The 12,081-nt window shown below is 37.6% G+C and overlaps 1 protein-coding gene across 4 annotated transcripts in view; it reads left to right on the forward strand.

Moving 5' to 3' along the window:
- ERBB4 (erb-b2 receptor tyrosine kinase 4) overlaps positions 1-12,081 on the forward strand; it is a 1,252,881-nt gene that overhangs the window by 1,208,026 nt on the left and 32,774 nt on the right. The window lies entirely within an intron of this gene.

The raw sequence follows: 12,081 nt of genomic DNA on the forward strand, positions 1-12,081 counted from the left end.
AAGAAGTTTGACATACTCTTGCTTCCAAGAGTCTAAGCTAATGAAAGATTCACACACCCAGACAAAGTACAACATGATAAGTACTGCATTCAAATGTTCATTGGCCATTATGGTACATGGAAAAGTAGGGGATTTGTGTTTGTAATAAGTTTCTTCTATTTATAAAATAAATATGATGTTTATTTTCTTTTCTAGAAAGCAATTCCTTTCTCTTAGTTTACCCTGTCCATCTAAGAACATTATCCATCTGGTAGAACAAACAGTACCCTACTTCTCTTGACCACAGGCATAAGAAAATTTTCAGTCTTATTCTCTAAAATGAAGTTATATCCTGAACTTTACTTCAGAATTTCAGAGATAAAAAATAAAACTCGCCTAGAGTTTACTATTGACATGAATAACCCTTTGAATCCTTCCAACTGTCCCAGAAGGTTATGTTATTAGTATTCCCATCTTACAGAAGAAAAACTGCAGAGATGTTAGGTGTTTTGACTGGTGTCATCCAGCTAGTCAGTAGAAGAACAGGATTTTACTGTAAGCTGTCTCTAAATTATTGGAACATGTTATTTCTTTGATATACTCTTTTCCTTGGCATGAGCCTTAGCATCTGTGACTTTCCTTCTTTGGGAAACTCTCTAGTAATTTTCTTATCAAATGCATTCCCCAACCAGCCCACATCTTTTGCAGATTTACCTCCACCTACAAGATCTGATATAGAAAGAAGTAAAGATGGAGACCTCAATTAATTTTTCTTTCTAGGGAAAATTTGTTTTGTAGTCCAAACTGAAAACTTCCCATATGCTCAATGGGGAGGAGTGAAAAATTAAGTCAACTGGTACGTAATGATAACCAGTTTAATTTTTGGGAAAGAGGGAAGTCTTTAAGATATGTAAATGAAATGTATCCCCAACTCTGCATACTATGCAAAATAGCAAATTATGTGTTTGTAATTTTAAGTGGCAAATTCATGGTTTTTTATTATAACAGTAAATTTTCAAGAAAAAATTGTCCCCCTTCATTCTATATAGGCCAAAATTTGGCTATAAAGGCCAAAAGTATGGATTTTTTATATGAATTCTCACATTCCAAATTTGTCTTCATTTTAATTAGGATAAAGAGTTGAGAAAAAAAATGGAGTTATTGAGATGAAATAGAAGTCATTTGAGAACTAATTTGACTTATAGGGATCATTTCTTTTCTACCAATATTACTTAAACAATGTCATCTATAGATTTATTTTCCAGTTTTGGAAAAAATTGTGCTTAAATGTATTCAGGCATTAAAAAGCCTTTTTGGTCATCTATATGACACTATTTTTTTTTCAATCTGTCTTTGTGGAACTTTTACGGTAATTTCTAATGTATACAAATGCAGTTTCCTCCCCCTTCTTTCCTAGAAGACTAAATCATGTTATTTTACAGTTAGAAAATAAATTATTTCAATTTTAGATTCTGTTACCAAATTATGTACTAAGACAACATATTAAAGTGAATTTTGATCAAATATTTTCTAAGCATTTTTGGCGAACTTTGAAACCAAATAATAACAGTTTTTAAATATGGATTTTACTTCTCACTAGTCAAGAAACTTTAGGTAATTTTCTCGATGTCTCCACAACTTTGTCCCTCATTTTTGAAATAAGCACAATAATATATATCTTCTCTGAGTGCTAAGCAATTAACTTTAAAAAACTGCAGAGTGGAGCCTTGCTGTAGCACAGTGAGTTAAGCCACTGCCTGTGACTCCCTTATGACAGTGCCTTTTTGCAAGTTTAGCTGTTCCACCTCTGATCTAGCACCCTGCTTATGTACATGGGAAGATGGCAGAGGATAGTCCAAGTATTAGGAGCTCTGCCACGCACTTGGGAGACCCATATAGAGTTCTGGATTCCTGGCTTCAGCCCAGACCAGATCCGACCATTGTGGGCATTAGGAGAATGAACCAGGAAGTGGAAGATCTTTCTCTCCATATATCTCTCTCTCTTTCTGTAATTGTAGCTTTCAAATAAATAAATTCATCTTAAAAAATTTGCAGGATATCGGGGCCGGCACCGTGGCTCAATAGGCTGATCCTCCGCCTGCGGCGCCGGCACCCTGGGTTCTGGTCCTGGTCAGGGTGCCAGATTCTGTCCCAGTTGCTCCTCTTCCAGTCCAGCTCTTTGCTGTGGTCCGGGAGTGCAGTGGACCCTCATGGGAGACCAGGAGAAGCACTTGGCTCCTGGCTTCGGATCAGCACACCAGCCGTAGCGGCCATTGTGGGGTGAACCAAAGGAAAAGGAAGACCTTTCCCTCTGTCTCTCTCTCTCACTGTCCGCTCTGCCTGTCAAAAAAAAAAAAAAAAAAAAAATTGCAGGATATCTTTAGAACCAGATTAGTGAATATTTATTACCTTTTAAAAATCACCCACATTTAATCTTTATTTTTCTCTTTGTCAATATTGTATCTCATAAATAATCACATCTTCTTAAAAGGTTTCCTAGTCATTATCTATGAAAAGTCTGTTGATGCAATTAGTACTAGACAAGGAAATTCTTTCTGCTGTTGTGTTCTAGTAGCAAATAAATTATAGAAGTTATTGCTTCTCTAGTGCATTTTATTATTTTGAATTCATATGTATTTTGAGAAATTGTAACTATAGCAGTGAGTCAATTCAAAATACAGTGTTGATAATTTATCTGGAAATTTGGTCAACACAAATGCAAATAACATTAGAAAATGCTCACTAAATTTACAGCTGTTGGTATTATAGTGAAGTTAATATTATCTCCAATATTCTTGTCATAACAATATACAAGAAGTACTTACTCCAGCATGATGTAAATAGGAGAAAAATGAGAAATGCGAAGTTATTTAACTTCTATAAACTTCTGTTCTACACATCTACAAAATGAGAATTAATAATAGGTTTCTCAGAGAATAATGCAAAGATTAACCCGGTTAAGTTTTATTTATTTATTTGAAAGTCAGAGTGACACCCACACAGAGAGAGAGAGAGAATATCTTCCATTTACTTATTGATTCCCCAAACACACAGCAGCAGCATCTGGCTGGTTCTAACAGGAGTATGGAACTCCATCCAGGTCTCCCATGTGAGTGGCAGGAAGTCAGGTAGTTGAGCCATCATCTGCTGCCACCGAGACACATTATCAGGAAGTTGGATGAGAAGGAGAGTTGCCAAAACATGACCCTACCCAATATGATACAGGATCTGCTTGTTCCAAGTGGCAGCTTAATGCTGGGCCACAAGATATGTCCTATGGACACTTTTTATTATATGTGAGCATGTTGCCCATTGATGAACCTGTAATAAATGCTCAATAATGGGGCTATAAATGGCAATTAACTTGTAAAGAAAGGCAAAGCCATTTATTTGGAGCTTGCGATAACAAGGAGTTAACCACACACTGACACTTATGTTTTGACAGAGACTGAAAGGCAAGCAGAGTGGATGGGGTAGAAAAAAAAAAGGAAGGATTTCAAATACACCCTGATAGCAGGCTCTTTTCTGGGTGAAGCAGCCAGCAGGCTAACTAGAAGTAATTTTTAGGGACGCATATTTGACTTTCTGTAATTGGTCTTAAGTTGGAAGCAAGTACAGAAAGGAAACTGTCAGTTATTAATCAAGTTCTGGCCATCTATGGTAGATTGTTACAGAAGTTACTGTTTAGCTTCCTGGATTGTTATTACAGATAGCAATCTGGCCCCCTGCAAATCTGATTGACAGGAGGCTGGCGTCCTGGGCTGTTAATTGTAGACAACAGGTTCGTTCCCCAGCAGGTTACAGCAAGTTGTGGATCAGAGTTTTTATTTTTACACATGCTTCAGCCATTCTCCTTTGGAATATTCAGTCCAGGGATAGGCTTTAGGTTCCATTGCTTCCTCCTTCTTTGTAGATAGGTTTATTTGCTCATATGCTGCCTATTACTTTCTTTATTTTTTTTTTATTTTTATTTTTTTGACAGGCAGAGTGGACAGAGAGAGAGAGAGAGAGAAACAGAGAGAAAGGTCTTCCTTTGCCGTTGGTTCACCATCCAATGGCCGCCGTGGCTGGCACACTGCTGCCGGCGCACCGCGCTGATCCGATGGCAGGAGCCAGGTACTTATCCTGGTCTCCCATGGGGTGCAGGGCCCAAGCACTTGGGCCATCCTCCACTGCACTCCCTGGCCACAGCAGAGAGCTGGCCCAGAAGAGGGGCAACCGGGACAAAATCCGGCGCCCCAAGTGGACTAGAACCCGGTGTGCCGGTGCCGCAAGGTGGAGGATTAGCCTAGTGAGCCGCGGCGCCGGCCCTATTACTTTCAATTAGATGCTCAATATAATTTTGAAATTTGTTATCGGTTGTTCTGATGATCATGGATAAATTCAGTGTTCATTTTTTTTTAGTTTCTTGGATTTATATTTTTTGATATAATAAATTGTATATTAAATGCCACAGCCAGGGATTAAAAAATCAATTAATAAATTAAGGCTGAAAGTAGTTTTGTTTCAGTACAGTAGAAAATGTAATGGCAGTTATTTGGTGCAGCAATTAGGACATTGAGAGAAAGGCCTGTATCCCGAATCAGCGCTTACAGCTCCACTTTGAGATTTGAGCTTCTTGCTGTAGCACTCCTTAGGAGGAAGCAGATGATGACTCCAACACTTGGGTTCCTGAAGCCCATGGAGGATACTCAAATTGAGTTCTGGAATTCTAGCTTCAGCCTGGCCCAGCCTTGGCCTTTTTTGCACTTTTGTGGATAAACTAGCAGATAGAAAATCTTTCTCCATCTGTCTCTGTGTCTAACTTTTAGGTGAAATGAAAATAAATATTTTTAAAAAATAAAATTTAAAATAAAATGTAATGCAAAAGCTTCAATGTACTCTTTTTTGGAAATATTTTTATTCATTTATTTGAGAGAGAATGTTACAGAGAGAGAGAGGAAGAGGCAGAAAAAAGGTCTTCCACCTATTGGTTCACTTCCCCAAGTGGCCGAAACAGCTGGAGCTGAGCTGTTCCAAATCCCAGAGCCAGGAGTTTCTTCATGGTCTCCCTTGTGGGTGCAGGGGCCTAAGCAGTTGGGCCATCTTCCACTGCCCTCTCAGGCCATAAACAGAGAGCTGGATTAGAAAAGGAGAAATCAGGACTCAAAGTGGCACCTGTGTGGGATGCAGGTGCCGCAGAAGGAGGCTTAGCCTACTATGCCACAATGCCAGCCCCTCACTCTACTGTTACAGAAAGTGGGATTTAAGCCCACCTAGGGCCACCTTATGATAGCCTCAGAAAAATGAAGGAAGCAGAAAGTGAGGCTTTGATTGATTCCTAGCCTCAAGAGCAGTGACCAGCTGGCCGAAGCAGGCACCATCCTCAGAAATGCAGCTGTTTTTATCTCTACTATAGAGATGTCTCTTCCCCAGTTTCTCATTGTCCAAGCAACATGGAAGTTACAATCTAGACGCAAAAGGCGCCTAAGGTAGAGTGCGGCAACAGAGGAGTGAGTATCCAGACCAGTTGCTAGATAGACAGAAGAAAAGAGGGTGAGTTACACTGTGGTAACAACAAGGCTTTCACAATTCAAGGAACTGAGAGATGAGAGCACTTTGTAATGAGCATCTGGTGGTTATAGATTACAGAATTGCTGAAGGTGATGTAGATAAAGCTGTTTGTGAGCAAGCTCAGCAGGTGAGCTTCGAGGTTTTTTTCAACTCTTACCCTACTTGTTACTGAGGCCTGGTATCATGGCTGCAATAAGGCTAAGCTAAGTCTTTTGTGAAAATACACCACCAGGGGGCCGGCGCCAGGGCTTACTTGGTTAATCCTCCACCTGCCGCACCAGCATCCCATATGGGTGCCGGGTTCTAGTCCTGGTTGCTCCTCTTCCAGTCCAGCTCTCTGCTGTTGCCCTGGAGGGCAGTGGAGGATGGCCCAGGTCCTTGGGCCCTGCACCCCCTTGGGAGACCATGAGGAAGCACCTGGCTTCTAGCTTCGGACACCACAGCACCAGCCGTGGCGGTCATTTGGGGAGTAAACCAATGGAAGGAAGACCTTTCTCGTCTCTCTCTCTCACTATCTATAGCTCTACCTGTCAAATTAAAAAAAAAAAAAAATACACCACCAGATCCTTTTCTCACTGTCACAGGATCATTCAGTTATTTGTGAAAAATAGTGTTAAGGATTAAGTGTTCCACCTCTTTCTTCAAAAAATATCAGCTAACTCATCTCTCTGGGCCAGGGGGAGACAGAGAAATGATGGTTCCTCCATGATGGTGAGGACCCACAAGGGATCTATCACTTAATTTAAACATTTTTCGACTTTGTTTTTTTATCTGCTAAGGAGTGCAGACAGATTTTTCATAGGTTTGCATTTTCCTCCTCTTTTTGATGTCTTTCTCACAGGATAAATATATAAATAAGTTAAAAATGAGCAAAATGTAAGCAGAAGAAGTAAAATGTGAAGGAAAATAAAGGAGTTTATCTCAAAACTTTTATCAGTTTCTAAATAATTGAGTGTAAGCTAAATATTCTGACTGCTACAGAACTGTGATTCTACAGGCTTTATTTTACACTACCTCCTGCCCTCAGGTTAGCTTTCATGACATTAATAAAGATATTTTAATAAGGTTACCTTAAGCAATGTAATTATTTTTGAAATGTTTTCAATTACTCCCCCTACCCACAAAATAAATACAAGCAAAACTTTTCTCTTTCTGATAGAATTTATGATGTTGTGCTATATATGCATCCTGATGATACATAAACTAGGAGAAATTCAAGCAAAACGATAGTGCAGAAACACTGATGTTATTCCCAGTAATGACATTTGAAAATATGACAGTTTTAATTGAGTTTATATGTTAATAAATCAAAATAATGACCTCCAATTTTATGAAATAATAAAAATGGTATAGTAATATCAGCTAAAATTATTGACTGCTTACTATAACAAAGCATTATGCAAAGTGTTTTATATTATATGAACTATCTTAATTTTACTCCACAGAGTCTTGTGAGGTAGGTGCTAATGTTAGTCCCATTTTAAAAGGTAAGAAAATTGAGCAATGAGAGTTTAGGTAACTCACAAATGACAAAAGGCAGATGAAATTTTTTAATTAATTGATTTTTGCTTGAGAGGCAGAGAGCCATAGATACAGAGAGTTCCCTTCTACTGGTTCACTCTCCAAATGCCCACAATAGCTTGGGTTGGGTCAGGCCAAAGCCTTGAGTCAGGGGTTCAGTCCAGGTGTCCCATATGGGTGTCAGAGACCAAAACGCTTGAGCCATCACCTAGTGTACCCCAGGATGCACAATAGCAGGAAGTTGGAATCTAGAGCAGACTCAGACCCAGACCATCTGATGTGGGATACAGTTTCCCACGTTGCCTTTTAATCACTAGGCCAAATGCCCACCCCTGGACCTAGAAATTTCAGTAGTCCCACAGGGATTAAGGCTATAATCCTCAAATAATATAAGGTTGGAGAAGGAGGTTCTTTATCTTGAGTTACCTTTACATTTCTTGCTACTGCTAGAACTGGTTTTATTCAGTTGGCGGTGATAAGAATTCTGGAACCAACTTGATAACACTTTGGTCTTGTTCTAATCACCTATTCATGTTCAGTTTCTTTAATTCCATGACAAGAAGATGAAATCTCTAGAAGTTCATTATAACGAGATTTACTATATCATAGTATGACTTTTCAAAATAATTACTGTATTTTATGCACTTATGTTTTCTTCTAAAAATATTTGGTTAGAAAATAACCAAAATCATTTTGAATTACTTATACATACTTGTTAATATCTGATTGGATATAAAGAGAAAAATCCTATAGGCACATGTTAAGGAAGCATCTCATAACTAAATGATATAGTGGGAGAATTTTGTGATGATTTAACAAGGCTACACTGGTTGCATTTTACCAAGGATCAATGTCAGTTCTAACAATGGCTGGTACTTCTTGATAATTGACTGTAATCTCAGGGTATTGGTTTTACATTTGGTCCAAAATCTGTCAAGGTTTCTAGCACAGTATCCTGGACATAATGTTTGGAGCTGTGTTGTTGTTGTTGACTTTATCAATTTTTAATAAAAAGAAAGAGCTCTTATTACTCAGTCTCCATATCATTAGGTATTGTCTCATTTTGTTTTATTTTTAAAATTGTTCAACTTATTATAACTAAAGAGTAAATGAATTAATATCTTGAATTTTTATTAAGGGCTGTATTAGACAATGAGGGTACAGAGCTAGAAGACAGAGATTCTGCTTTCAAAGAGTTTACTTCTAGGTGAATAGATAATATTCTGAGAAAAATATCAGAAATTACAGGAAAATGACGATAGAAACCAAGTCAGCTTGATTACACAATATTATTGTAGCTTTATTTTAGTGGAGGATGAAGATATAATTTGGAACAGAAATGGGGTTTTGGTGGAGCAGATCTGAAATGGGTCAGAAGCCAAGGCAGAACAGAATACAATGAAAAACTCAACATGAGCAATTGTAAAGTGATGTTTTCTTAAGTTACTTTTAAAATCCTAGATTTCATAATATGTTTCTATTTTACATGCTTGAGAATTGTGGTTGTCAGAGGATATTGCATAGATTTTCTCTCAGTTTTCCTGATTTGTTGTCAGTGTTGTGAAGGCTTTAAATATTGTTTTGAATCTCTTATACTTCATTAAATGATCCAACTCAAAACAAAATTACTTTTTGGACATGCTAGAAAACAGCTCTCAAATTCTACTCTTTATTCTGACATGTGTCTAACTCAGGCCCTTGTCATTTCACAGAATTTGCTGTATTATCTCCCTAACATCAATTTCTAAATAGAATGTTCACATTGTACCCAATGAAAGATAATAATAATTAATATTTCCAACACCTGGTCATATATTTGTACCAATGCCTTTCATTTTTTAACTCTCATCAATTTAGAGCATATCTTTCTATTATTTTCATCAATGGGAGAAACTTGAATTATATGTGTCTTATTAGATCTCGCTTTACATGATATATAGCCCTATTGTCACTAACCTTTGATGAATTTTTGAACATTTATCCTAGGAAATGCCTTGATCATTCCAGTTGACCAGTCATTGCAATTTATTTTCCACTACTCTCTAGCTCACATGCACAAAATTGTCCAGAGCTGCAAGCATTATCCGAACACTGACCTCCTTAAACATATAGATCATGTTGATGTTTTCTGTGTGAATTATTTGTTTTAAGAGAAGGCAATATCTTCTTTATATTTTATAGGTTTGGCTGTTTTTAAAATATAAGAAGATAATGTTGATTGCATTCATTTATTCTAACAAGTTCTTGGAAATTACAGATACGTCGAAATGATTCTGATTTCTCTGATTTTCAACTAGTAAGATATTTAGAACTTAGCCTCAAAGTTGGGGAAGGATGAGAGGTCAGCAATAAACTTTTTTTTAAAAAAATTAAATAATAAATTATTTTCTGTATGTAAAATTCTGCTCATATTCATACACACCAATACCAGGGTCTCCTTAACATATCAACAACATTGGCCTGCGCCGCGGCTCACTAGGCTAATCCTCCGCCTTGCGGCGCTGGCACACCAGGTTCTAGTCCAGGTTGGGGCGCTGGATTCTGTCTTGGTTGCCCCTCTTCCAGGCCAGCTCTCTGCTGTGGCCAGGGAGTGCAGTGGAGGATGGCCCAAGTGCTTGGGCCCTGCACCCCACGGGAGACCAGGATAAGTACCTGGCTTCTGCCATCGGATCAGTGCGGTGCGCTGGCCGCAGTGCGCTGGCTGCGGTGGCCATTGGAGGGTGAACCAAAGGCAAAGGAAGACCTTTCTCTCTGTCTCTCTCTCTCTCACTGTCCACTCTGCCTGTCAAAAAAAAAAAAAAAAAAAAAGGCTCTTGCTAGGAGTGCAATGAAAAGATAGAGTCCTCTACTGGGTATGCTTCTGTGAGACTCCCTGTCCTGAAGAGTTAATGATTTAGGAGAATCAAGTGGAATTGATAAAGACAAAACCAAAGCAAAACTGCAGGGAGAGTAATGTCTGTATTGGGACTCAGTGATTATCTACTTGAAGATAAAATGATTTTTACAAGTTTAACAAATATTTCATAATATTTAAACATAAACTTAAATATAGTTACAATATATTGATCACATAGTATTTTACATTTATAGCCCTTAAGCTTCACTACATAGATAACTGTGAAGTATAACTATTTCCATTTTACATGGCAGAAATGGAACATAGTTTTTTTATGAGGTTTCTGGCTCATATGGTAAAGTGAAGTTTGAATCCTCTCTCTGGCCTGCATTGTAGTCTACACTTTTAATTTTCACCTTTCATTTGGTAAAAGAAAAGGTTAATTCAGTATGTTATCACCAATAAATAATAATTAAGCAAAATATAAGCCTAATCATTATGCAAATGAAGTTTATGAAAAAATAGTACAAAATTCTGGTTTCTTTAAGTAATTGAGAAATTGTTATGAAATATTTTTAACTATAGCCTACAAAATAATATTAAAAAAAATCCTCACCAACCATATCCTCAAAGTCTGCTGTAAGCAATATAATTAAGCACAAAGAAATCACTTTTATTTCTATAACACAAAATATGTAATAACTGAACAGTAGTTTCAATTTATAATCAACGCATAATGATTATCTCTCTGTCTCTGTATCTCTCTCACACACACACACACTGTATCCTGATCAAATCATGTTACCAAATCCATCACCTCAAACATTCATCTGAATAATGTTTAATTAAAGTGGTCTGTGTGGCATTTTGTTTTCACACCAGAATCTCATTTAAACAGTACAGAAGAATTCCTGGTTTATTAAATGACCTGGTAACTTGGTTAAGAGCTTGGTGATTCAAGGAACAACTAGTGTCAGCTCTGCAGATTCCAGAATGACCTAGCTATTAAATAATGATTCACCTGAAAGAACCTCATGTACTTATCCTTGTTTGCAGTTTCTTATCAGTGCTGGCTCCATCACTGCCAAACACCTTCCTACAACACTGAGACCACATGCGGTAGAAACACTGCGTTTTAAAGAAGAGTGTGATGTTAAAGATCATTTCAGAGATCTTTGCAAAATTATCTTACACTTGAGCAATTGTCAGGTGGCACAAGAAGCCTTTTTGAACAATGAGAAGAGGACTTTTCTCTTGGTTAAAAAGTGCTAGAGAAGAAAATTGAAGCTACACACAGAAACAAAGAGGAGGGAGGGACAACTTGGAAGGATACTGAGATTTAGAATGTTAATGTTTTATCCAAGTCATTTAGATGGTTATTCTTTAGTACTATTGCCACTAGATTCCCAGTTCAGCTGTAATTTATTGTAAAAAAAAATCTCATCAAGAGGCTTATTCTTTACTGTACAAGACCCAGTGAGCACAATTGTGAGTTTCTTTACTCTTTATATAATAAAATTGGGACATTATCATCAACTTTCTATTCAGATTTTGGGGAGGTTATTTAATTTCTGTATATATTTATTTATTTATTTTACAAATCCATCTTTGTCTGCCAGGCTCCCTGTTAGGCCAGCCTGCTATGATGATTGCTTCTGCAAAGGCTTAAGAGAGAGAGATTTTATTTAATGCTCAATAAGGATTGATGGCATTTTGAGAGGTTCAGAATATCCTTTGATTACTCCAGGAGACAGAGTGGAGAAGATGGTTGTGGGTAGTAGGGGGTGGGCTTCCTCATCAGCTTTCCTTTGTGCACCTGCTGCAGTTGAACATTTCCTAATCACAAGCATCTTGTCTTTCAGTCCGTTTTCTCACTCACCTGCCCAAACGAACACTTCCCTTTTAGGTTCAGAATTCTGAGATACCGAAGTGTTCAAAAGAAAAGCTAATTTGTGATCTGTTTTCACACAGACTCAGTAAATGAATGGCTATGGACCAGCCTTTTATTATTTTGAGCAAAGGCTGAAATGAGAAATGGGTAGACCACTGTGGGAAAAATTCCAAATACTAGGAACCTGTCTTTTGATGTAAACTGTACTACATTGTGATGAAGAAGTACTGCAAATCAAAGAAGGGAGGAATTTGAAGTTTAATCCACAACCAAATTGGTTTGCTTTTTCTGACAATAATCA

Source organism: Oryctolagus cuniculus, chromosome 3 (genome assembly GCF_051225735.1).
Source record: "Oryctolagus cuniculus isolate XC-2025 breed Fujian yellow rabbit chromosome 3, ASM5122573v1, whole genome shotgun sequence".
Lineage (NCBI taxonomy): Eukaryota > Metazoa > Chordata > Mammalia > Lagomorpha > Leporidae > Oryctolagus > Oryctolagus cuniculus.